This window comes from Castor canadensis, chromosome 1 (assembly GCF_047511655.1).
Source record: "Castor canadensis chromosome 1, mCasCan1.hap1v2, whole genome shotgun sequence".
NCBI classification, from domain to species: domain Eukaryota; kingdom Metazoa; phylum Chordata; class Mammalia; order Rodentia; family Castoridae; genus Castor; species Castor canadensis.
In genome coordinates this window covers 124,708,995-124,736,850 of record NC_133386.1, presented here as the reverse complement: position 1 = coordinate 124,736,850, position 27,856 = coordinate 124,708,995, and the positions used below count along the sequence as shown (strand labels likewise).

Genomic DNA, 27,856 nt, shown 5'->3' with positions numbered 1-27,856 from the left:
ATGTCCTTTTTAGCTCTTGTTTTACTTCACATTTTTACAGACTGATAATGAATGAATTCCAAAACACTACAGTTTAGGTTTTGCTTACTTTTTCTTACTTTAAAATGGAATAATATATACAGCAATATTCTTTTCAGCTTGACTTCTTTAGCTTAATACATTGTAACTGTTCATTTCTTCACTGTATGTATAGTGTTCTGTTATAAAAATTTGCCATATTTATTTATTTTATTCATTTCATTGTTTGTGGTGATGCTGTTTGGTGGTACTGGGGCTTGAACTCAGGGCCTACACCTTGAGTCATTCCACCAGCCCTTTTTTGTGATGGATTTTTTTGAGATTGGGTCTCTCAAACTATTTGCCTAGGCTGTCTGTGAGCTGTGATCCTCCTGATCTCTGCCCGCTGAGTAACTAGGGTGATGGGTGTGAGCCACCAGCACCCAGCTTAGCTTTTTGCTCTTATGGAGGATGCTGAATGTTGCTATAAGCATACTTGTTTATATCTCTTCCTGAACATGTGGATGCATTCCTACTGGGGATATTCCTAGGATCAGAGTTGCTGTGTCATAGATATGTGTATGTTCAACTTCCATATCCAATACCAAAGGTTTTCCCTATTGGTTGTACTAATTCGCATCCCCATTGGCTATGATTACTCCACATCTTCAAGAACAGTTGATGTTGTCTGCCTTCTTCGTTTTCCCTCTTCCCTATTTCCTTTTTTTCTTTCTCTTGTTCTTTCTTTCTCTTTCTCACTCTCCTCCCTTCCATTTGTTTTTATTAGAAAACCCCACTTGGAAAGCACTTCCCTAACCCAGAACAGAGACTAGGTAGCCTCCAAGAGTCACACAGCTTTCATTTTGCCTTCCACCCTCTTCTTAGAGGAAAGGGCAGGGAATGGAAGCGGTGTCGGGCAGTCTCGGAAGGGCTCCTCCTGGACCCCTGAGAGTTCACACTGCTAGCAACAGCACCTCAGTGGGCCCTAACGGGACCCTCTAGGCCCACAGCAGTGGCCAAAGGCATTCCTATTTGTATGGCTTCACAGTGGAACCAAGGATGCTCTCATAGACTCCGAGGCCTGGTCCTTTACTCTTTGAGAGCAGGGCAGGATCCAGGACAAGATGACCAAGAACTAAGAGTGAAGAGATCACATTTGAGATACCCTTTGGAGTCTGGAAAGCACTTGGTTTCTTGGGAGAAGAGGGCTGGGGAAGCCCCACTCAGTTCTTCTTGGGGCTTGCTAGAATATCACAAAAGCAGGGGGATGCCCATGGAGGGCAAGGTCATGACACTGAAGGCTGCCCTGACCAGAAAATGGGGAAAGAATCTCCTACCAAACTCCCACTGAGCCAGGAGTCCTCCCTGTCCAGGTGCACTGGTAGAGCCAATCACAACAGGCCCATCCTCCTGGGCCAGGTAAGTAATTGTTGCTGGAGTGAAGCTGAAATAACCAGTCTTGAGAGGGCGCAGGACCACCGTATGGGAAAGATTGCTTGCAGGGGCAATCTGGTCCCATTTGACATTGAGCATACCAGAGACAATGCCAGAGTCTTCTGGAGGGAAAGAAATCATCAGATAACTCCACATCTAATGCAGCACTTGAACCAATATTGTAGAAGTTGTACTGTAAGGTTAAGTCTCACCCATCCACAGCAAATCTGTTCAGAAGCGATTTGGAGGCCAAAAGCCTGGATCCTTCTCCTGCATGGGTGACAGCTAATAGAGCCAACAACCAAAATACGAACTGCCAAACAGCCTTTCCTTCCTTCCATTCTTGACAGGGTCTTGTTATATAGCCCAGGCTGGCCTCCTAATCCTCCTGTTTTAGCCTCCCAAATGAGAGCTGCGATTATAGGTATGAGCTACCATTCTTGGCCCCTTTTCTTTCTTTCTCTTTCCTCTTCCCCTTTCTCCTTCTTTTTAGCACTTGCCATTTCAGTGGGTGTGCAGCATCTCCCTGAATACCGCTGTTCATTGGCCATTCGCATTTCCTCTGTTTTGAAGTGTCTATCTAAGACTTTTGCCTATTTTAAAATTGGATTTTTTTCACTTTCTCTTGTTGATTTGTAGCTGTTTTCCCTATGTGTGAAATACGCGTCTTAGCAGGTAGCATGTATTGCAGATATATCTTATCCCACTCTGTGGTCTGTTTTTTCACATTTTTTTACTACCTGTAGATGAATAGAGGGTTTACAGTTTATTTTACTTTTTTAATTCATATTTGCATACAATGTTTGGGTCATTTCTCCCCCCCTTTCCCCCAGAGGGTTTACATTTTAATAGAGTCAAATTATCAGACTTTTACTGTATTTTGCCTTTTGGGATTATGTTGAGGAACTTTTCAACTATTTCACACCTGAAACTCTCCTATGTAATCATGTAGAAGCTGTATCATTCTATCGCCCATGTTTAGAAATACAATATACCTGGAGTTGAATTTTTGTATTTCCTTTTTAGCATATGGATACCTAATGACTCAGCACCATTTATTGAAAGACTTTTTCTCCTATTGTTCTGAAGTGTCACCTTTGTTATAAATCAGATCTTCATATGCCAGTTCATTTCTGGGCATTGTATTCTAGTCTATGAATCTTGATATGTTATAAAGGAGTTACTCCTATCTTGTTCTTTCTCAAAATTGTTTTCACTATTCTTTCTACATCCCTATAAATTTTAGAACCAGCTTATAGAGTTTCATAAACAAAAGTCCCCCTGGATTTGGACTGGAATTGCCTTGAGTTTATAGATAATTTGGGTGAATTGACATCTTTAAAATAATTGAGTTCCAATTTGTGAATATGATGTAGACTCTTTTATGTAGTTGTTCTCTCAATAGAGTTTATAATTTTGTGCAGCATTTTAAAACTTTTTTTCGGTGTGAATTTATTCTTAAGTATTTGAAACTTCTGATGCTGTGATAAACAGTATATTAAAATTTTCTCTTCATTTTCTAACTGTTGTTGGTACATAGGAATACAACTGATTTGTATATCCAGCATCCTCCTTTGATGGTGGGGGCAAAAGGGGGGCAGTGGGGATTGAACCCAGGAGCCTCATTGTACACTAGGCAAATGCTTTACCACTGGATAACATCCCAAGCCCCACCAACCTCGCTGCTTAATCCTAATCATCTCCCTGTAGATTCTTCCAGGTTTTCTATATATATGTAACCACATCATCTGTGAATGACAACTTATTTCTTCCTTTTCTCACTCTGAAATTATAAAATGCCTAATTCTTCTTTCTAATACTTAAAAAATAATGAGAAATATCTTACTTATCTGCAACTCATTTTCAGTAGAGAGTATGAAGTGTATCAAGGTAATATTTTTCTCCAGATGGATCTCCTGATTTTTATGTAACAATTATTGAATAAGTTGTTTCTATTTGTATGTGTGTTTTTTTGCTTTTTGGTTTTTTTTTGGCAGCACTGGGGTTTGAACTCAGGACCTCATGCTTCCTAGGCAGGCTTTCTACCACCTGAGCCACTTCACAAGCCCTTTTTTGCTATGGATTTTTTGAGCTAGGATCTCAGCCCAGGGCTGGCTTTGAACCTTGAGCCTCCTGTTATCTGCCTCCTGAGTAGCTAGGATTACAGATATGAGCCACCAGTGCCTGGCTGATACAGTCTAGTTTTATGGCATATGTAACTATAACATCTAGCTTTAAATAAATTGGACTTTTCTTCTTTCAACAGCCCATTACTCTTTCAAAGTCGTTACATTAGTTGTGTGTTCACAACCCTTATCCTTTTAACAGGCGATATATTCAATGAAGATATCTTCTTGGTGAGGCATTTTGGGTTAACATTTGGATATGACTATATTTACAATATCAAAAGACTTAATACAATTTGACATGTTTTCCCAAATAAGTTGTAGAGTAATGAAAGGAGGAAAGAGTGATTTGTGGCTGGCAGAGAGGCTCAAGCAACAAAGTGCCTGCCTAGCAAGCATGAGGCCCTGAGTTCAAATCCCAGTGCCACAAAAGCAAAAAGGAAACTGTGGTTTTGTTTATAAATTCAGAATCAATTCAAAGTAGAGACGTGTGAATTACAATGTGGTCCCCTGAGAATTATCATATTTCAATTAAATTGATGATATGCTAGCTCAGGGAAAAATTGCTGGTATTGTGGAAGTAATGTGGGGCAATTTGCTTCCTTCCCTGATGTAGGGATAATTTTTTTCTCCTTAAATTTTTTTTAAGACTAGGTAGCTAAGAGTAGTGTAAAGAACATTGGTTTGGCCCCATATGTGTCAGACTTTGAATTCTGATATGAATTCTTCTGAGAAATCCAGTAGTTTTTTTTTTTTAATCTTGTACTTGTTTACTTTCTTAATTGGGTTTTATCATATTTAAATGATTATAATATTTCCCAATTAAGACTGCTGTGAAATTAAATAAATGCAACATGTGTATACGTATTTTCTTTTTTTCCAACTTAATAGTTCTTTTTATTGTGTAGAAACTACTTCTGAAACATCATTATGAAGAACATTTTGCAGCCGAGCACGGTGGCTCACACCTGTAACCCTAGGTACTCAGTGGGCAGAGATCAGGAGAACCAAATTTGAAGCCAGCCCAGGTAAACAGTTCTTGAGACCCTATCTCAAAAAAAAACCATTACAAAAATAGGGCTGGTGGAGTGGCTCAAGGTATAGTACTGAGTTCAAGTTCCAGTACTGCAAAAAAAAAAAAAAGAACATTTTGCAAAAAAGTTTTCAAGAACTACATCTCCAGTTATAAACATCTTGAGATGATTAAATAATAGAATCTCATAGTGGTCCTCATAGAATTAAGGATAAAAGTGGTTGGTGACAATGGTTGTATGGTCAGCACTGATGAGTTGAGGAAAATAATATGAAGTTTGTTTAAAAAATTTGCAATTCAGTTTCTGTCCCGTTTCATGTTTCCTAATTCTTTTATTCACAAGAAATTTTTTTCAATTTTAGATTATTTTTCAATTACAGAGGAAAAGTCACATTGCTAAGATTTCTTTGTAGCCTCATGCTATCTCTTTGTTCACTATGTACATGCCACCTTCATAAGACTGCCATTGTTTTCCTACAGTTCTATTGTAGGCACAATTCTATGATGGTCTCTCTGGTCTCTGCTCCCTAATGCAGAGACCACTTGGTTATATTAGTTACAAGACAAAAGAATTTTGCCATTGAGGTTACTAATCAATTGACCTTACAATAGATGACCTGGACTGGGCTATCATAATCACGAGCACCCTGTAACAACAGTTTTCATCAGCTGGTTATAGAAATAGAAATCAGAGAGATTCCAAGTGTGAGAAGGATTTGTCACATCATTGTTGGCTTTGAACATGGAGGGGGCCGCTTGCTGAAGAATATCAATAGTTTCCAGGAACTGAGATCAAAATATGTGCATATGTATTTTCATTTATTTAATTGTCATACTTATAAATGTATACAAAACTAACATAAGCCCTTACATAGTAGGTATTTAGTGATGTCAGCGAACAAATTCTCTGCCTAAATAACGTCTTTCTTTTTTTAGATGTGACATTTGAGTTTTGTTTTGGATTTAGTTTTTTGGTGGTACTAGAGTTTGAACTCAGAGCCTTGGGCTTACTAGGCAGGTGCTCTGCCATTTGAGCTTCATCCCTAGCCCTAGATGTGACATTTATTGGGTTATCCTTTTTGTGTTTGTTTTTGTTTTTTGAATCATGGTCTTGCTATACAGTTCAGGCTTGTTCTACAACTCAGGCTGATCTCAACCTTGAAATGTATCTCAGACTGGCCTTCACCTATCAAGTGCTGGAATTACAGGTGTGTACCACCATACCCAACTGTCAAGTTCTTTTGTTTCTCCTTCTAAAATACTTTTCAGATTGGTTTCATCATCTTCACTCTTTCTGGCAATGCCTTTGTTCAAGATTACAACAACCTTTTAACTAATTTATTTTCCTCCTTACAGTCTTACCACTTCTAACTCACGTTCCACATTGTCCAGAGCTTCTTAAAACACTGTTTGGATCAGGCACCAGTGTCTCATGCCTATAATCCTAGCTACTAAGGAAGCAGAGATCAGGAGGATCAAGGTTTGAAGCTAGTCCTGGATAAATAGTTTTCAAGACCCTGTTTCGAAGAAACCCATCACAAAAAGGGCTGGCGGTAAAATCACCTGCCTAGCAAGCCTGAGGCCTGAGTTCAAACCCCAGTGTTGCCAAAAAAGAAAACAAAACAAGCAAACAAACAAAAAAACCCCACAAACAAATAAACAAAACCCCCCACAGTTTGGGGTCTAGAAGTATGGCTTAAGTGGTAAATCACCTACCTAGCAAGTATGAGGCCCTAAGTTCAAACCCCAGTACCACAAAACAAAACACACAATTTGAATTATGAATCAACTTCTCTTGTTTAAATATTTTTAGTGACCTATCTTAATTGAAAGGATCTTGTCTCCTTCATGCTGCATCTCAAACAGGGTGATCCATGCTAACTACTTTCTTCTATTTGCTTTACAATTTTCTGTGATTAGATTAGGTTATATAAATTTCTAAACAAAAGGCTCTCCAAGTACCTTTTAAACATATGAAAGCCAGGTGTGGTGGTACACATCCATAAGCTCAGCATTCAGGAGGCTGAGACAGGAGAATTTTATGTTTAAAGCTAGTCAGGGGAAACCCTGACTCAAAAAAAAAAAAATCTTTAAATTGAAACTAAGTAAGATACTATTTTTCATTAGTTTGGCAAAGATCAAGGTTTGCCAATACATAATTTTGGCTAGGGTGTGGTCACACTCCCAATAATGTTGATGGAGCGTAGATTGGTACCATCCTTTTAGGAAACTTTCTGACAATGTTTGTCAGAAATAATCGTAATTGACTCTGCATGATGTAAAGATAGTCTTTTCATTTAACTTAGAGAAATATACATTCAAAGGTATGTGCAAAGACTCTCATTGCAGTACTGTAATAGCAAAAAATGGGGAATTACTGAAATGTGTACCAACAGGGTAATGTTTATATAAATTGCCATGTTTCCACAAAATTTGATTCTTGCAGTCACAAAAAAATCTTTGTCCATGGATATAGAAAGAGCTCTAAAATAAAGTGGAAAAGCTAAGTGCAGAGCAGTGTATGCTATCACAGTTATAAAACTTAAAAAGAGAGCTTAACTACTCAGGAGGCAGAGACCAGAAAGTTCAAAGCCAGCCAGGGCAAATAGTTCTCAAGACCCTATCTCAAAAAAACCCATCACAAAAAAGGGCTGATGGAGTACCTCAAGGTGTAGGCCTTGAGTTCAAGCCCCAGTACTTAAAAATAAATAAATACATACATACAATAAAACTTTAAAAGATACATATTCATATATAGTCAATATTAAAATATCCCTGGAGTGATACACTGGGTATTAAAGAGTGGACACCTCTGAGTAGGTAAACTACAGATGAGGGATTAGAGTGGTGGAAAGACTGCCACTGTGGTCTTCGGTACTGTTTGAGATTTCTTTTTCCAGGCACATGAATATTATTGCAATTCTGGGGATCAAGCCAAGGTCCTTATGCATGCTAGGCAAGCACTCTACTACTGAGCTATACCCTGGCCCAGCAAATGTATTATTCTTCAAAAATAACAGAACAGTGATTAAACAAATTATGGCTCACCACCTTGATGATACCTGAACCTGGTTCTGTGATGCATTTCAAAAAGACCTACAAGATGGCATTACTCATCCCTAAAAGAGCAGACAACTGACGAGATTGAGCCAGATCTTTGTATCATTAAGAAGCAGTAGGGATATTAACCCAGGCCTACCTATCACCTGCTTCCTGAAGCCTGTCTTGAAAGTATCCCAGTCGTAAAAAAAAAAAAAAAAAAAAAAAGTCATTGCATTCTGAGTATCATTCAAGTCTGTGCCATTTCCCCACTCAACTGAAAACATCTTGAAGGCAGGAGCCATCTGTGATTTTATCATCAGCCCCTATCACAATGACTAGGTGCATGGTGAGTTCAGTAAAAGTTTATTGACCTGAACAGTTAGATGCTTTTCTTTAAGAAACCAGATCATTGATATGCAAATGCCAGAACCTGCCACCTTTCTAAAAGGTAGACATTTGATTTCATCATGAAATCAAGGAAGTTAAACAAAATCAAAAAGGTGATGTAAAAACTATAGCCACAGAATTCAATAGCAAACTGTTGTCTTTGATGTTGTTTGGTTTTCCAGTGCACAAGACAAGAATTCAAAATGTTCTAAAAACATCTGCCACTGGGCTTGGTGTTACACTCCTGTAATTCCAGCTACTTGGGAGGGGGCGGTAGGAGGATCTGGAGTTTGAGGCCAGCTAGAGCAAAGTTAAAGAGATCCTATCTCAAAAACAAAATAAAAACAAAAGAACTGAGGGTGTGTCTAAAGTGGTAGAGCACTTGCCTAGTAAGTATGAGGTCCTAGATTCAATCTCCAGTACTGCAAAACTAAATCAATAAAAACACCTGCCTCCCCACATAGTTGACAGGGGCAAGTATGAGACCAACCCTGTGGTTTATCCTGTGAAACATTTTTGCTAGTCACCTCTTCTTTCTGTCTCCATTTGGACCGCTCTGAGCGGGATTCCCTCCACCACCACCTCCCACCTTATTTGTTCCTGAAGGATTCTTGTCAATTGTCAGAGAAGCGTGCATCCCCACCAGTTCCAGTAACCTGCCTCTGAAATGTGTAAGCACTATACTCGCTGCAAAGTCTCTAGCATCTGGAAAGTTAAGGTATTTAGAGATTTCTAGAGCAATCAACAACTCCTAAAAGGCATTTTTTTTTTTGAAGTTTCAGAGAAATTTCCAGAATAACACTAAAACTAATGCCTAGCTTCTTGAATCTTCAAGACATTCTTTCATTGGTCTCCTTAATTGCTCAGCCTCTCCAAAAGCACAAGTTAGCCAATGTGAGGACAAGGAGAGGGGTGAGTCTACCCATTGGGACTTAACTCTCAGACTTATCAGCTTAGAATTGCAGAAAATTCCTTTCCCAGCATCACCTAGGCACACCAGAAAGATGTGATAGAAAACAGCACAGACAAAAAGCAGACAGACCTGAGTTTGAAACTAGCTGTGTCAACAACTGGCCATGTGACTTTGGGGAAATTGGTCAACTTCTTGAAGGCTCTGTGCGTCATTTTTGCAATACTGTGGTGATAGATCGGCAGCAGCACAGTTCCAGGAACACAGTAGGTTCTCAATAAATCCTGCTGGCAAGTATAGAGGTTTAAAAACATCAATCCTCTTCCTACTCTCCATGCTTCTTACTTTCAGTTTCAGCTAAATATTGTCCTTGGGTGAATTTTTTTCCCCTTCAAGGTTGTTCCCAAAGGTCACCAAAGCCTATTTTTAAACAGAAAAGCAAAAATGAATGAAAGCAAAGAGGGAACATGAAGTGAAAATGTATTTAGATTCTAAACCTTCAAAAGATGGGTCCAAGTTTCTGTTTGGGCAAATGTCCAAGGTTATTTCTCAGAGAAAATTTCCAATTTTTCTTTTAAAACTGTTTACCTTTTATTTTGCAACATGGATTTAAGTCAAAAACAAGGAGGAGACATCACCGAACTATGCACAAAGATATTTTTATATTTTTATTATTAAGATGCCATGGATCAGTGGTTGAGTACATAGCTTTAACCTCTGACCTGTTGAGATGAACTCTGCCACTTACTTTCCTTGTGGGTTTGGCAATTTGCTTAGGCAGTCTGCACCTCAGTGTGCTTATCTGTGAAATAAGGCTGATAAGAGTACCCACCTCAAGATTTTTATGAGAATTAAATGAAATAATTACCATGGTGCCTGGCACAAGGTTTGCTCTCAACAAACAAATGCTATTATTATTATTATGTCATTTATTATAACCCCATGAGGTAGCTGGCATTATTGTCTCTATTTTACACATAAGAAAACAAGTCTTAGATGACAAGGATAAAAACATTCAGCACATCATCAGGCAAACAGTAAAAACTCAAAATATATGAGTTTAAAAAAAATATATCAATGGTCCCCAATCTGCAGATGGGGACCCTCTACACCCTGTAGGCATTGTGCTGAGGAAGAAGAAACTGGAAGGCCCATTAGCTTGTCTGTCTACTCCCGTGTGCCAGTTGGGTAGGGTAGAGTCCCATACAGCTAACACTTAGCCATTGTGGGTGCTCAGTAAGTATTTGTTAATCAAGTAAGTGGAGGGAGTGAGCACACAGGGGCTCTGGTCTGAATATTCCTGGTCGGGAGCAGCACCAGCCCTTGTTCCTGCCCCAGTCTCCCTTCTTCATTGTGACTTCCTTGTTCATCCAAAAGCTTCAGGAAAATCAAGACAGGACCCTCTTCACTAAAAGGCAAGAAGATGTATAAAAAAAAAAAAAATCCTTGCAAATTTCACCCAAATTTCAAAAAAATAGGTCACTTCACATCTACTTGAGAAATGGTAGTAGATTGTTTATGAAAGGTAAGTACCAGAAAGACTGCTACATTGTTGGAGATAAGCAAGTCTCACATTGCTTTAAAAGAGAACATATTTAAAGCCTGAATGAATCAATAGTTAATCTTTGGAGATCTTATATAAATAAACATATATTTGACCTATAGCAGAAATATAAACATGAACCTAAAAATAAATTTGCAAATGATTGTCCTTGATGAATTAATCCAACTGTCAGAGTTCTTTTGGGGAATCATAGTTTTTTTCCCTTCTTATGTCTGTGAGGGAACAAACAAGTAGGAAAGAAATTTAATATTTCAAAACTGAAAGTATATTTGAATGTCACTTTGTGCATTCCAAAGATAAGAACAAATACTTTAGAAAGGGGAATTTGAAGGTCTAAAATAGTGGTTTTAGAAACAGACAATCCTAGGCTAGAATACTAGAATTCTAGCCCAATCAATTCCTAGTGTAGGAGATTAAGCAAGTAATACACATACACATACACACCGATATACATATATTAACAAATACACACATACAAATGATTATAGTGATTATTAAATAGATGGTTACTGTAAACTACTTAGTGCAATGATGCTCAGGATATGCTTAGTAAATAGTAGTTTTTATTGTCAGAGAAAGATGGCAAGAGTTAGAGGTCACATCCCTTGACAATAATTTCTCATGTTCGCAGATAGTCTCTAGAAGCAGAATTTTATGGGTATGTTCACAGGAATTGTCTAAAAAAACAAGCCACACTGATTTGGGGAGAATGTGTGATTTAGAATTAAAAGAAACTGTGCCCCAAGTCCTGACCCAAACACTTTTAGGCAATGTGACCTTGAACTGATCACCTATCATCTTTGAGATCTTTGGTATAAATAGTTCCCACACAATAATATTCATGCCAAATATTTTTTCATTGTCTGTCTGAAATTCAAATGTCTATTTGATCTGGCAGCCCTACTTACAGGATCTCACCTCAAACACTGAAATCAACATAGAGGCTGTCATTTAGGCTCTGTGCTCATTAACTGGTCAATTCCCAAATATCCTTTAGGAGTCAGAAACCTGTTTTGTTTTCCTTGCAGCGCAGGCATTGAGCAGTTACATGCTGGGGAAGGAGCATCGAGGGCCTCTGTCTCCTGTTCTATCTCTAGTTTCCTTCCATTGACCAGTGAGCTACCTGCTCCTCTTAGCTGGGGTAAAGATGTTTGTGAAGCCCACTGACTGCCTAGAAATGAGAGCATCTGAACAGTAAACCTAGGTTTCCCATTTGCACCACCCTTGAAACCAGTTCATCCTTCTAAATCTCCCGGCTGCTATCATTGAAACAGAAACCTCACATCCTCTTCCAAACATGAGAAGCATCTTTACATCGTTCTCTCTTGTGTAATGCTTCCTCTTTTTTTTTTTCCTTGTGGTATTGGGGTTTGAACTCAGGGCCTTGCACTTGCCAGGCAGGTGCTCTACCACTTGAGCCACAATCCCAGCCCTTTTTTGCTTTGTTTTTAGTTATTTTTCAGCTAGGGTCTCCTATTTTTTTTTGCCTCGGGTGGGCATCATATTGCAATCTTCCTACCTGTAAATCCCTCATAGCTGGGACCAAAGAGTATACCATCAGGTTCAGCTTATTGGTTGAGATGGGGTCTCAATAACTTTTTGTTTGGACTGGCCTCAAACCACTATTATCCATATCTCCACCTCTGTATGCTTCTTAATGTACTAAGTTATAAAGTCCTGGATTTGTTCTTATTGAGTTACTTATTTCTTGTTGTTTTCCCTACAGAAATATTTCTTGGACCTGCCTCTTCCATTCCACTTCTCCAGCCAGCTTTGCCAATTTAATATGTCATCACCTGGGGCCTGGATTGCAGCAACAGCATCCGAGCTCTTCTGGCCCCTGCTCTGTGCAGCTCCTAGCAAACTTATCTTTAGTGTCCCTTTCCCACCTGGGATTCTGCTTTGGGAAAAGCTGGAATGACTCTCTACTTCCTGTTTAACAAACCAATACCAGGCTTCATAGGCTGCCTTTAAGGCCACAAAGCCTATCTGTTTTCCTTTCCTGTCTGCCCTCCATAGACTGACACCACCCAATTTCTGGGCTTCATCCCTGCTTCTGGTTACATCAGCCTCGTCACTGCATCTGCCTTCAGTACCCAAATCCTTCCATCCTTCTCTCAGTCAATCCCTATACCTTCTCTCCTTCAAATCCCAGCCCAGTAGAAGAGATAATAGCCAATAGTGGGGCGGAGCAGGCCTTGCCAAAGGGAAGAAATCAAAAGAGGAATGCATGAAGGAGAAGTCCCATAGATTCGCTTACCTATGAATGAAAGGCTTCACGCCAATTCCTATTACAAACAGAGCGAAAGAAACTAGAAAAAAATGCTTGTTATGTCTAATAGACAAAGTTAATATTCTTAACAGAATTTGCAAATCAGTAAGAAACAGAGATTCCAAAAGAAAATAAAGGGCAGATATGTGTGACACACACACGGTCACCGTAGAGGAGACCCAAAACATGAAAAAAGCATTGAGACCTCAGTAGTATTAGAGGGATGTAAATTAAAATAACAATGACCATTCCATTCCTTTTGTCAAATGGGCATTTTAAAAAAGGATAATACTGGGTGGGGCACAGTGGCTCATGTCTGTAAATCCATCATGAGGCAGAGATCCAGAAGACAGTGGTTCCAGGACAGCCTGGGCAAAATGTTATCAAGACTCCATCTCAAACAATAGATAGGCGTGGTGGCACTTGCCTGTGGTTCCAGCTAAAGCATAAACAGAAGGATGGAGGATTTAAACAGGAGACCCTATCCCAAAAATGACTGAAAGGCAGAAAGGGCTGGGGGCATGGCTCAAGTGTTAGAGCACCTGCCTAACAAGCGCAAGACCTTGAGCTCAGCCTCCAGTACCACCAAAAAGGATGCTACTGAATATTTGAATATTGATGAAAGGAAACAGCAGGATTTTTTGCTATGTGCATTAGCAATCAATTCAAAGATGTTCTTTCTTGTACTTCTTTAAAATATAGATTTGACACATCTTATTTTTCTCATTTATTAACAATGTTTTCTAATTTTCTATGATGAATAGGTATCTTTCTATAATTGAAAAGACATACATATGTATATGTACACATCTAACATACGTCTAGGCATTTTTAAAATCCTAAATAACTGAAGGGAGTATGCAACCTTCCAAGAAAGTGCATTTTCTTAACCAGGTAGGCCTGGTTTAGGAATCTTGGTTACTTGTAACGAGCTGTGCTTAAGCTTTAGAGCATGTAATCCTCACCTCAGGGAGTTACTAAAATAAGAAAAAAAAAAAAAGGCATATTATCCATTTAGTACAATACCTGGCACTTTGTAAACACTCAAGAAGTAGCTTATTTACTGTAACAAATAGTTTCGGTCTTCTGCACATAGTAGGTGTTAAATTGAAATATCTGCTGGATGGTCTGACTTTTACAAAACTGGTACCTTTAATATTCTCCACAAACCCTGTTCTCTTTTTCCTTTCCTCATGACTATTTCATTATCTGTCCTACTTATCCCTTTTTTCTTTCTTACTGTATTTCTTATAGAAGAGACTTTTACAAGTACTCTGAATATTTTCTTTTCAAAACTCCTCTCCAAAGCTACCAGTTTATCAGACTTACCTGAAGGTCACAGCAGTGACAATGGGTCCCACCCAGTCTTCTCACTCTTGCTCCTTATTTTATTACTACCTGGCTGGAAAACCACCTGTTCTTGTGATGCCTCCACACTGAATCTGCTGGCGTCAGTCCTGTGGTCTGCTCACCTGATCTTTCCTCCAGGTGGAAGTTAATTCTATGTTTCTTAGCATGTTTCCTGCATGGATGTGTTCATTAGTCTTGTAAGTTAAATTTATAGCATTTTCTAGTTAACAAAACAGTTTTCTTCCCTTCTTCCTCTCTCTCCACTTCATCTCTTCCATACCTTTGCCTTCCCCCAGGAATATAATTATTAATGTTTTTTTTTCCCTGATGTAATTTGCATTTGCTTCTGGAAAGCAAGATGAATGCTTTTGCAGCTATGATCCATAGGTGCAATATTGAATATGTCCCTTATTCTGTGAGAAACGTACACTAAACACTTTACAACAGCTGACATGAGAAAATGGCAGCAGTAGAAGGTAATCATGAAAAAAGTACTACAGCCTCCCTTCACAGCCTCATAATTATTAAGATATGTGACTGTGGAGGCCAGGTGTCGTGGCTCATGCCTGCAATCCAAGCTACTCGGGAGGCAGAGATAGGGAAGATCATGGTTCAAGGCCAGCCCAGGCAAAAAGTTAGTGGCCCTATCTCAACCAACAAGCCTGGCATGGTGTTGCCTACAAATGTGCCTGTAATCCTAGCTAAGGGGAAAACCTTAGGTAGAAGGATCACAGTCTGAGGCTGGCCCCTGACAAAAACACGAGACCCTTCCTGAAAACAACTAAAGCAAGAAGATCTGGTAGAGTGACTCAAGTGATAGAGTTTATGGTTATTAACCACGAATGCCCTGAGTTCAATTCCAATGACTACAAAAAAAAAAAACCCAACCCCCCCCCCAAAAAAGTATATATTATATATGAGGGCAGAATGGCTCCAGTATTACAACCTTAAGTAATGCACCTATGTTCTCTGGGCTCTAGGTTCACTGTCTGCAAAAAAAAAAAAGATGATCATATCTATATCAAAAGGTGGGAATTAAATGTGTGTAAAGTCTATAAGATACAGTCTAACAGAGAGTAGGTACAGGGATACCATGTAACAAAAAAGCAAGTGTTATTTTCCTTTTTCCAAGGTACATATATTCATTAGTTATTTATAATGTACTGGGAAAAATTGAAATTCACATAAAGTAAATACTAAATGCAATTTAAAAATTTATCAAACATGCTGGGGGACATGGCTCAAGTGGTAGAGTGCCTGCCTAGCTAGCAGAAGCCCTAAGTTCAAACTCCAAAACTGACCCCCCCAAAACTATCATGTGATCTTATAATGTACCATGGACTGTATACTAAAAGAACTTTGAGAAGACTACCGCATTTAGTCCTTGTAACAGGTACAATTATAATTGAATTTTTAAATGGGCAACTATAAGATCCTACTGTTAGTAAAACATAACCTCTGTGTCATTCTCTCACAGAGTAGGAACTCAAGAAATATTTTCAATTATCTCCCTTAACTCCTTTGTCCAAAGCAAAGAGTAAGCACCACACATTCCCAGAAAAACTCCCCTTACCTACTCTTTGATTGAAAGAATTATCTGCTTTATAGAGTCTAAAACTTGGATCTATTTGGAACAAAAGGAAAACTGGGATACTTTTTACTGCCAAAGATCTGGCTTCCCAACAGCTGTGACTGCAATAATTAAGACCCCAGGGTGTGAAGAGGATGACTTTTTTGCATAGGTCCCTCCAGACACCACAATCTCTTTCAGAGAGAATTCATTTGTCAAGCCTCCTTAATATTTGGTTTTTTCATTTAATTCTCACAACTACTTTCTGAATAAGTATCACTTATAGAACTAATTTATTCTGATGGAGAAACTGAGGTTCATAAACCTTCAGCTTCCAAAGATTATCCACACTGGAAAGTGATTTAGGATTTGAACCTTGAACTCTTCAGAGCTGATGATGCTTCATTGTCCTACTGTCAGAAACAGCAATGTGAATAAGTCTGTGCTGGAAATCTTCCCTTTGTCATCATTGGGTCCAGACCCCTTACCTGTGAACTTGGGTTTCTGATTACTTTATGAACTCAGGTGTGGAGGGGAATGAATCTATCTTGAGAAACATTTGGAAGCACTCTGTTCTTAGTCAATAATAAGGAGTAACTCTGCAGAGTAAATATCCAAGATGCCAAGTTAATAGTTTTGATTTGAGACTGTGATAAGAGGCAGAGAACATGTAGTTCCAGCCAGTCTGTGGCTCTGTCATCAAAATTTATGATACCAAAACCATTTCAAGATTCAGACTACTATAAAAAGATGAATTGTGCCTGTTGCCAATGGCTCATGCCTGTAATCCTAGGTACTTGAGAGATCGAGATTGGAAGGATCTTGGTTCAAGGCCAGTCCTGGCAAATAGTTCATGAGAACCCCCCCCATTTCCAAAATAACTATAGCAAAAGTGAAATGGAAGTGTGGTTCAAGTGGTAGAGCACTTGCTTTGCAAGTGTGAAACCCTGAGTTTAAACCCCAGGCCCACCAAAAAAAAAAAAGAATTGTAAAAGCCATGGATATTAATTGTATTCAATCCTGCTTAAATACTAAGATCTCACCCAACTGGGTAGGATTAACTGTGAGTGCTCCATTGGGACATTCAAAGATGTAGCTGGGAATATGGTTGAAACTACAGATGTTGATGTTTTGGGGATCTTTAGGGACACTGACTTGTCTTGAAAAAAAACAATGAACCCACTAGAAGAAGTTCCACAAATTTAGGACTTTAAGCAGAACCTACTCTCTTCCAAGAAAATGATTCAATCTCACAGTAAGATTTTTTGTTTGTTTCTTTTTGGTTTTTTTTGGTAGTACTGGGGTTTGGACTTGGGACCTCATGCTTGCTAGGCAGAGATGCTCTACCACTTGAGCCATTCTACCAGCCCCCTTTTTTAAAGTGTTGGGTATTTTTGAGATAGGGTCTCACCTTTTTTTTTTTCCCTGTCCAGGCTGGCTTTGAACCTTGATCCTCCCAATCTCTACCCTCCAAGTAGCTAGTACTACAGGTATAAGTCACAGGAACCCAGCTTACAGTAAGTTTATCAAAAGTGAAGCCAGGTGCCAGTGGCTCACCCCTATAATCCTTGATACTTGGGAGGCTGAGATTGGAAGGATCACAGTTTGAGTCCAGTCGGGGTAAATAGCTCCTGAGAGCCCATCTCCAAAATAAGCAGAGCAAAATAACAATGGGTTGGAGGTGTGGCTCAAGCTCTGAGTTCAAACCCCAGTACAAGGTGGAAATGAAGCTCTTAACATAGTAACAAACGAATTTTGAACCCTCATTAATCTTGACATTATCTATTTAGACTTACAGAGTTTGGGCTGAGTTCAGGGTAAATTTACCTTGGCTTAGCAAACCCTTTCTTCTTCTCCTTTTTTTGGTAGTACTGGGGTTTGAACACAGGACTTCCTGCTTGCTGAGCAGGAGCTCTACATTTTGAGCTATTTCACCAAGCCCATTTTGCTCTGGTTACTTTGGAGACAGCAGTCTTTTTTTTAACCCAGGATGGCCTGGACCATGATCCTTCTATTTTAAACTTCTTGCTGTCACTGAGATGACAGGCACCGCCAATGGCCAGCTTTTTTCCACTGGGGTGAGGTCTCCTGAACTTTTTTGCCCAGGCTGGCCTGGAACCAGCCTCCCACATAGCTTGGGATGACAGGTGGGTTTTTTGTTTGTTTGATTTTTGTTTCTTAAGACAGGGTCTCACTATGTAGACCAGTATGCCCTTGAAATCATGATCTTCCTTTGGTAGCCTCTGAAGTGCTGGGATTACAGGCTTTCAGCACCATGCCCTACAAACTCTTTCTTCTTAAGACTAACTCACAATATGGAGTGCCTTATATTTAAGGGATCTCTGAAAATGATAAGGAAGGTTTCAAACAATTTTCAACCTGAGGGGAACCTGTACAGGCTAATTCACATATTAACTTTGGGCCTGTAATTATTGACACAGTGTGTCAGATCAGCTCTGCTGAACAGTCACAGATATTCTTGACTATTTATAAAATAATGAAACAATTATTATGAATTAATATAGTTGGAATAACAAAATATTTCAAAATTTGCAATCCCTAATGGCAAGAACTGGGGTCTCTATGTATAAAAAGGCTTTTGGAATCATTGTCTCAGAGTATAAATGAATAAAATTGGAAACAGTACATGGGAATGGTTAAAATACGGTTGAGTTCGAGGAGTCATGTCAGCAAGATGGCAGGATAGGAGTTTCTAATGCTTGCCCCTAGTAGAAACATCAATTGGTTGTTTTTTCTTTTTCTCTTTTTAATTTTTTTATGATCATATCATTGTTGTACTGGGGATACATTGTGACATTTACAAAAGTTCTTACAATATATCATAGTTGAATTCACTCCCTCTCCTTTATCTTCTCCTCCCCCATTCCTAGAATAGTTTCAATATGTCTCATTTTTCTGTTTTCATACATGAGTATATAATATTTCCACAGACAGGACCTATTTTACCTTCCTGGAAAACATCAATTTTAACAATTATCCACATGCAAAGATACTTTTTTTTTTTTCCTTTGGTGGTACTGGGGTTTGAACTCAGGGCCTTACACTTACTAGGTAGGCACTCTACCACTTGAGCCATTCCACCAGCCTGCAAAAATACTTTTACAAGACCTAAAGATGAAAGATGATAGTACTGGGAAGAGCACAAATATAAGAAAAGATGTCTGCTCCTCAAAACAAAGATAATTAAAAAAAAATTTTTTTTAAAGAGATGCCTTAAAGAGGGTAGAAAGGTCAGTTTCACATTACCCATGTCACCCCCGCCCCCTGCCAAATCCTTCTTCATAGGGGAGAGGAGTAAAGCAAGCACTCAACTTCACCATAGACCTCAGCATCAGGACCTCCCCACAGTGAAACCTATTGCCCAGGCTGGCCTCTGCAGCCTCAGAATCCAGACCAACCCCCTATCCTAAGGCCTGAGGCTTTCCCAAGCACCAGGTTGGCCCCTCAAGACCCAGGCTTTATGCTGGCACCTACAGACCTAGCTTTCAGACTAGCCAGCACAGACCCAGGCTCCAGGCTTGCTCCACTGCTAGGCCACTAGCCCCCATCAACCCTGGCACCAAGCTGACACCTGTGGCCCCAGGTTCTAGGGCACCCAGGATTCAAGTCTCTCCCAGTGGACCCAAACTCCAGAACCACTTCCACAAACTTCGTTCCCAGCTCTGGACCAGAAAACTGAGACTTCAGACTTGTTCCAGTACCAAAGCTAGCTGTCATGGACTCAGGGCAAGGCCCACCCCATGAACCCAGCCATTGGGCCTATTTTAGCAGCAGGATACCCAGTGGACTCAAGTTTCCAGCTCGCTACTGTGCATACAGATTAAAGACCTTCCTGATAGGCCCAGTCTTTATGCCCACTCCCATGGATCCAGTTGCCAGAACTGCCTCAGTAAAGCCCAGTGCTCCACTGGTCCCATGGAGCCAGGATTCAAGACCATACCCAAAGATGTAGGTTCCAGCCCTCACTGCTCCCCACCTCCACCCCTACAGATCCAGGCATTAGCACAACCAGCTTAAGCATGCTGGATGCAAACCCAGCCAAGGATCTCACCAGACAGCCCATGCAGAATTACGATTATCTAAGGAACCATTAAAGAAATAAAATAAAAAATGGAAAAAAGAAAAACTATAAATACAATAAAAAAGAAAATGAGTAGTTACCAGTGGTTGTGGGGGAGAAAGGATGAAGAGATGGAACATGGAGAATTTTTAGGAAAGTGCAACTCTTTTGTTTGGTTCTCTAATGGTGAATATGTCATTTTACATCTTTCCAAACATAGGGTATACAACATCAAGAATGGGCTCTAATGTAAAGTGTGTGACTGAGGACTTTAGGTGATTACAATGTGTCAATGGAGGTCCATCAAATGTGCCACTCTGGTAGGAGGATATTGCTATTGAGGGAAGCTATGCTTGTATGGAGCAGGGATATCTGTATCTTCTGCTAAATTTTAGGATATCTCACCTAAAACTGCTCTAAAAAATAAATGATTAAAGAGAGCTGAGTGTGGTAGTGCATACTTGTAATCTCAGTATTCAGGGTGCTGAGGCCAAAAGGGAGAGAGAGAGAGAGAGAGAGAGAGAAAGAGGAGGAGGAGGAGGAGAAGGGGAGGAGAATAAGTATCTTTTATTTTCCAGATACTGTTGGTAGTAAGTACAAGGACAATCTTCAGGGAAACTTGTTTTTTGAGGTATTGGTGCTTGAACTCAGGGCCTTCTCCTTGAGCCACTTCACCAACCCTGTTTTTGTGAAGGGTTTTTTGAGATAGGGTCTAGAAAACTATTTGCCCAGGCTGGCTTTGAACTGTCATCCTCCTGATCTCTGCCTCTTGAGTAGCTAGGATTATAGGCTTGAGCCACCAGCACCTGGCTAAACTTTTTTTTTTTTTTTGATGGACATTTACATTTAAAAAATTTTTTTTTAATTTCTTTTATTCATATGTGCATACAATGTTTGGGCCATCTCTCCCCCCTTTTCCCTGCCTCCTCCCTTTCCCCCGCCCTAAACTTTTTTTTAATTGGCATATATTAATTGTACAAAATAATTGGTTTCATTATGATCATTTTACACATGAATATAATGTACTTTGATCATATTCATCCCCGATTACCCTCTCTTGTTCCCCCTCCCCTCCCACTGGTCTCCTTCCTCTTCTCGACTAGTTCCTTTTCTACTTTCATGTCTTTTTAAAAATCTAGATTCCACGTGAGAGGAAACCTGTGATACTTGTCTTTCTCTTTGACTTACTTCACTTAGCATTATGACTGCCATTTCCATCCATCTTCTTGGAAATGACATAATTTTTGTTTTTCTTTATGGCTGGGTGACATTACATTGTGTTTATATGTCACATTTTCCTTATTCAGCCATCCATTGATGGACACCTAGGCTGATTCCATAGTCTGGCTGCTATGAATAGTGCCTCAATGAACATGGGCGTACAGGCTTCTCTATTGTATGCTGGTTTCGATTCCTTTGGGTACATACCTAGGACTGGTATAGTAGGATCATATGGTATGATATGGTAGTTCTATTTTTTTTTTTTTTTTTTTTTTTGGTGATACTGGAGCTTGAACTCAGGGTTTTGACCTTGCCAGGCAGGTATACTACTGCTGGAGCCACATCCCCAACCCTGTTTTTAGTTTTTTGAGGAATCTCCATACTGATTCCAAATCAGAGGCTGGATTAATTTACATTCCCACCAACAGCAACACAAGGTTTTCTCCACCACAACCCCCATCTTCCCCAGCACTTATCAGTTTCTTGATCATAGTCATTCTGACTGGGGCGAGATGGAATCTCAATGTAGTTTTGATTTGCATTCCTTTATGGGAAAGGTTGTTGAACATTATTTTCATGAGTTATTAGCCATTTGTACTTCTTTTGAGAATTATCCAGCTTATTTGCCCAGTTATCAGTTGGAATATTTGTTCTTTCAGTATTTAATTTTTTTGAGTTCTTTATATGTTCTGAATATTCATCCCTTGCCAGATGAATAGCTGGCAAAAACTTTCTCCCATTCTGTGGATTGTCACTTCACTCTGGTAATTGCTTCCTTTGCTGTGCAGAAGCTTTTTAATTTCATGCAATATTATTTGTCAATTCTTGCTGCTATTTCCTGAGCTATTAGAATCCTATCCAGAAAGTTATTGCCTATGCCTACATATTAAAGTGTTTTCCTATAATTGTTTCAAAGTTTTAGGCCTTACATTAAGGTCTTTGATCCATTTTAAATAGATTTTTGTACAGAGTGAGATGTAGGGATCTAATTTCAGTCTTCCACATGTGTGTATCCAGTTTTGAGGGAAATTTTAATGTATAATTATTGTTTGCCAACAATTTCTTCCAAGTGTCTCAAAGTCTATCTGTTCAGATCAGATAGAAGTGAATGTATTTTGATTATAGTTTTATATCAAATCATAGTTTTATGAAGGATGAATGAAAAAAGCTCAGACATTTCTTGAGTGCCACTAAATGCTCAGCCTTGTGATACCAGCTTTATAAATTTTATTTCAGTTAATCCTTATAACCTTTGGTGAGGTAAGTTCTTTTATCTCCAATTTATAGATGAAGAAATTGAGGCTTAGCAGCCAATGTAACTTGTTTGAAATCACACACAAAGTCATTAGGATTGAACTGAAATTACTTCTACTAATTCTGTTCCAAGTACAAAAACTATGAAGGTTTAACAGTGGTCTCTTTGTAAAAGAATAGAAAAATTATTATCTTAGGATTTGTCAAAAAATTTAAAAATCATTTTATTGTTAGGAAAAATAAACAGTGTTGGTAGTGTAAGTTGTAGCTACTAACCACACAGACTTCCCACAAAAACAGAACACAAAAGAAACTCTCCAACAAAACGCTTGCTTTTGTCTTAAAATCCAAGATTTTTCTTTTTGGGTTTGTGGCTACTCCATATGTATTAATTATGATCTGATAATCTGATCTTGTGAGAGGACTAACTGTCTTGTTTCAGTATTTATTTATTAAATTTATCATCTGTATTTTCACTAGGGAACTTGAAGACAGTGATTATTAAGTTTGAGGAACTATTTGTATTTGCTTTTTTTTTTGTTGGGACTGGGGTTTGAACTTGGGGCTTCATGCTTGAAAAGCAGATGTCCTACCACTTAAGCCACATTCCAGTTCATTTTGCTCTGGTTATTTTGGAGATGGGGTCTTGTGAACTACTTGCCCAGGCTGGCCTTGAAGCTCAAGCCTCCTGTTTTCAGCCTCCCAAATAGCTGGGATTACAGGCATGAGTCACTGGTGCCCAGTTTAGTTGGTTTTTATTATTATTATTATTATCATTATTATTATTGACATTTGGAATTAAACTATCCTACAGAAGGAGACCAGCAAGAAACTCCAAAAAATAGAACATTAAGAATAAAATAGGATGAGCAAAGAAAAAAAAAAAAGAAGAAGAAAATGGGACTGGAGGTGTGGCTTAAGAGGTAGAGCGCCTGCTTTGCAACACTGAGTTCACACACACACACACACACACACAAAGAATAAAATGATAAGTGAAAAAACAGATGACTAAAATTCCGAAATTATCCATGTTTGAAAGAGGGCTGATCCTCAAAGTAAATTTTCTTTATTATTCATGAGCTCTCTATTTTTAAGGTTTTGTGAGTTTCTGTGAAGTTTGGAATATCCTGATCCCAAGATAGAAACAGACTGAAGTGCTAGCATACTCTGTGAGGATGGTTTTGGGGTAAGGAAATGTTTAAAAGTGCTAGATGGAGAAGCTAGAATGATCCAATGAAATGTTCCCTTTTCCAAAGGTAGAAGAATCCAAATCAGGAAGAGTCAGAGTAGCACAATTAGAAGAGCACAGGGAGAAGAGATGGGGCTGTGAAGAAAGAGAGGAAGAAGGCCTGTGAGAGAAAAGGAATATAGCAAGGGAGAGTCTAGTGGACCTGCACCTATGGCCGGGATTGCTCATTGCTTTTGTGTTTGATATTCCCTGCTTGCCCCCAGATCCACTCTTTAATCTTCTTTCCCAATCCATGCTCAAGGATTTAGTGCCTTTTGGATTTCAGTTAGGTTTGGATACAGAAAAGCCTTGGTCAGAGAACACAGGGAGGCAACAAGAGAAATCAGGATATTTACTTTCTTGGCTTGCTCCCTGCAGGGCCCCTACAAACTGACTAAGTCCCTCAATCAAAGTCCCCATCCCTCTGAGGACAATCAAATTTATGCATCCCTCTCTTCTTCTGGATTTGGAAACCCTCACTCCCTTTGTCCCTCTGGACCACAGGTTGGTGACAACACGGCACCCACCAGCCCCAGGATATTGCACTGTGTTCGGGAACTCTGCTCTACACCTTTGTAATAGTTCCTTTGTACAGAAACCTTCCCTAATTTTGAGTGTACCAACCATTTCCCATTGGGATCTTCATTATTACACTTTCTAATATTCATTTTCCCTCTTCTTAGGAAACAGAATGCTCATTTTTAGCTGAGTCCATTGGTATCCAGCATAACAAACAAACAAAAAACCCCTAAACAATCCTTCCCTTACATACCAAAAACCTGTTTCTAAGTTTTCTTAGTAGCTAGGTGTGGCACACATAAGTAGAAATATATATTTTTTATTTTTTGGAGGTACTAGGGTTTGAACTTGGGTTTTGTGCTTGCTAGGCAGGTGCTCTCCTGCTTAAGTCCACCTCTGGTCCTAGTAAGTAAAAATAATACATGGTTTTTTCTTGTGTTTCTTTTTAATTTAATTTTTTTCTGAGCGAGGGTCTCATTATGTAACCTCGACCAGCCTCAAACTTGGAACCCTGCCTCCCAAGTGCTGGTATTACAGGTATGTGCCACCACCCTGGCTATAGCTCTTTTTCTAGAAAAAAATGAGGGTTTGCCTTTCTCTAGTCCTCCATTCTGCTGTGTAGATGATGACACAAGTATCTACTTCAGCATCTATCTTGGAACACAAGGTTTAAACCCATCCCCTAAGGATGATGGAATAGAAAAGCAGAAGCGCTTGGGCCTCTGACAACTGGAGAACTTGCTATAATTGCCCATCTCGAGAATTCTTTTACATGAGAATAAACTCTAAATTGTGCATGTCCCTGTTAGATTGGATTTTTTTCTTATGTGCAGCCAAACTAATCCTAAATAACATTTCGGAAGCTGATATTCTACATGGTGGTTGACACCTGTTTACATAATCCTTATTACCTTCTAATGTATTTTTTTATTGCCTGTTTCCTTCCACTATGCTCGTTAAGGGCAGGGACTTTGCTTGTTTTATCGTATGACATCAGCCCCTAGAACAGTTTAGGATATAGTGAAGGCTCAATAAATATTTGCTAAATGGATGAAAAAACAGATGCACAGGCAGGAGGACTGAGAGTTCAAGGTCAGTGCAAGCAAAGTTAATGACATCCTATCTCAAAACCAAAGCAAATCAAAACAACAGAAAACAGAGTTGAGACTGTAGCTCAAGTGGTAGAGCACTTGTGTAGCAAGTGTTAGGCCCTGGGATTAATCCCTGTACTGCAGAAAAAAAAAAAAGTGGACTTTGCTGATTGGAATCACACCAAGAAGTATAAATTTATTAACAGTGAGGTCTTGAAGTCATCACACAGCTTTATATTTCTTGCCAACTGCATGTATGAGTTCTTCATTCAGCCAAGAAAAACTCTCCCTTTGTCCCTCAGTCACATTCCTACTTTTAGCCAAAGTTTCAACTTAATCATCACCTTCTCTGGAAGACTATTCCAGAGATTTTTCTCTCCTCCTTCCCTCCTTCCTTTCTACCTTCCCTCCTTCCCCCATCCTCCACTCCTTCCTTCCTTCCTTCTTTTCTTTTTTTTTTTTTTTTCTTTTCTTCTCACCAACCCAGGTTGGTGTCAAACTTCTGCTCTCAAGTGATCTTCCTGCCTTGGCCTCCTTAGCTTCCTTAAGTAGCGGGACAACAGGTATGCACTGCCAAGCCCAGCTCAAGCTGATTTTTATTCAACTCTACATCCCACCCTTAGTGAATTGTAGCACTTACATTCTACATTGTAATCAATTATTTATGTTTTGTCCCCTTGAGTAGATTCTGAGATCTTGAGGATAATGTCTGAAACTTATTTATTTCTATTTTCAGGACCTAGCCTAATGGCCTGGCTTGTGGTTAGGCTCACTATACGTCTGTTGAGCAAGATTACAGTTCTGAGACTGTGATTTGAATCTGTTGGTGGGAAATAACCATAAAGATACATTATATGTTTAATGGGGGAATAAAACCTTGTTGCACCAGGAGAAGTGCAATCTAGATTCTTGTCCCAATCCTTTTTGAACACATAATTCCTCATCTATAAACTGGGATATAATGAGCACACAGGGCTGTTGTAAGGATCAATTGTGTACAAAAGTTCTTTTTTGTAAGCTAAACTGTTAGGTTTCATGCAAGAACAAACTTAAACCTGCCCAAGTAGAGAATAGTCCTGTTTAAGAAAATCATCACCAGAAAATTCACCTCCTAGTTCATTAAGATAACTATGTTGCTATTTAGGTCTGTTCTCCTTATTCTTAACCTTGAAAGAGCCTTTGTAAAGTAGAGGAAGCTTTCAAAGTTTGAGGCCCCTTATTTGCAGTCTGTCCTCTGAAGTAGCTTATCCTAAGGACTTATACATTTTATTTAGGATTGATACTTGTGACAAGGCTTTTCCTTACCCCCTGAAAATTCTATACTAAATTGCAACCAAAATCTGAGGCCTCCTTGTGCTTGAAATTTGGTTTAAATGACTTAAGTGTGTGGAAAACTCTTCCACTCAGCCTCTCAAAATTGAGCCTTTTCTTAATACAGAAAAAAATAGCGTTAACGGTCATTTGGTTTTTCCATGTTTCTTTGAATCTCATCTTGACTTGCTCTAGCTGACTGGGGAACATACCAGCTTAGTCAGTGGGGGTAGTCATGATTTAGGGGGATAGGTAGAAGAAGGGATAGTGGGAGATGATAATGAAAGAATGCCTTGTAATTAGCTGCCCTTAGCACTTGTGATGTTTTCTTGAGCCTCACTTAGAACTATACTTAGGACCAAATGGAATGACGGGATCATCTGGTGAGTTCTGGAAAGCAATCTAGCAGCACCAATGAGGTGACTGCCACAGTCCAATTCCTCTAGACTTGCTGTACACAGGGTTCACCTCCATGTTGGGTGAACGCTCCAATATTCCCACTGCTTGTTTTCATGGTGATTGTCACTACCCTTCTCCATTTCTCCTAAAAGGACTATAATCTCAGGTTAGGGTTTTAGACTGGGAAGGCTTCCCATCCAGCTCACAGGTGGCCTCATCAACACTGGAACAGCTATTGTCTTCCGTTTTTCAGACTGCATTCAGTTTTTCTGCTGCATTCAGACTGCTTCTACCACACACACCACATTCAGTCTTACTTCCTCATCTTTCCCTCCACTATTGCCCTCACCTGGAATGCTCTTCTCTTGTTAATTTTAAATCATGCGTCCATACCCAGTTCTCAAGAGCCATGTCAATTTATTTCAACTTTTCTCAAACTCCCACTATTATATAGTAGGCATTATATCAGATTATGGGGACACAAAGGTTAATGATATGCAAACAGGATTCCTAATTTCCTGGAGTTCAGGGAAGGAAAACTAACTGAATACAATGTAATCAGATATATCACATAGCCTTGGGAGAATTTAGGACAACTTACATATTTTCTATAAGGCTGTATTGAACCACTCACAGCCACATTATATATATTTCCTAGGAACTCTTATTATGATTGGGCTCATTTAATACTGTTCATGCTATTTTTGTGTCACAACCAGGTTTAAGCCCCTTGTCTTTAAGAATCATATTCTTTTGTATCTTACCCCCTAACACATGACATTTAATAGTGCTTATTTGGCTTAATAATTGGTAGCTTGATTTGGAGCAGCGTGGGGCTGGAGGAAGAGCTTGGGTTGGGGAATCAGGAAAGTCTGGGTTCTAATTTTAGTAATGGCATTTGTTAGTGGTAGACTTTGGCAAGAATTTTAGCCTCCCTGAATCTCAGTTCTTTTTCCTAAAATATAGAACATCTTCCTAGTGTGTTATTATGATTTAATCAGATAATTTAAAGTGAAATGCCTGGTCTTAAAGTAAAGTGATTTTTTTTTTCTTTCTTTTTTTTTTGC

The 27,856-nt window shown here is 39.2% G+C and overlaps 1 pseudogene; it reads right to left on the bottom strand.

Moving 5' to 3' along the window:
* Positions 1-1,086: 1,086 nt before the first annotated feature.
* LOC141422630 (uncharacterized) overlaps positions 1,087-27,856 on the bottom strand; it is a 41,085-nt pseudogene continuing 14,315 nt past the window's right edge.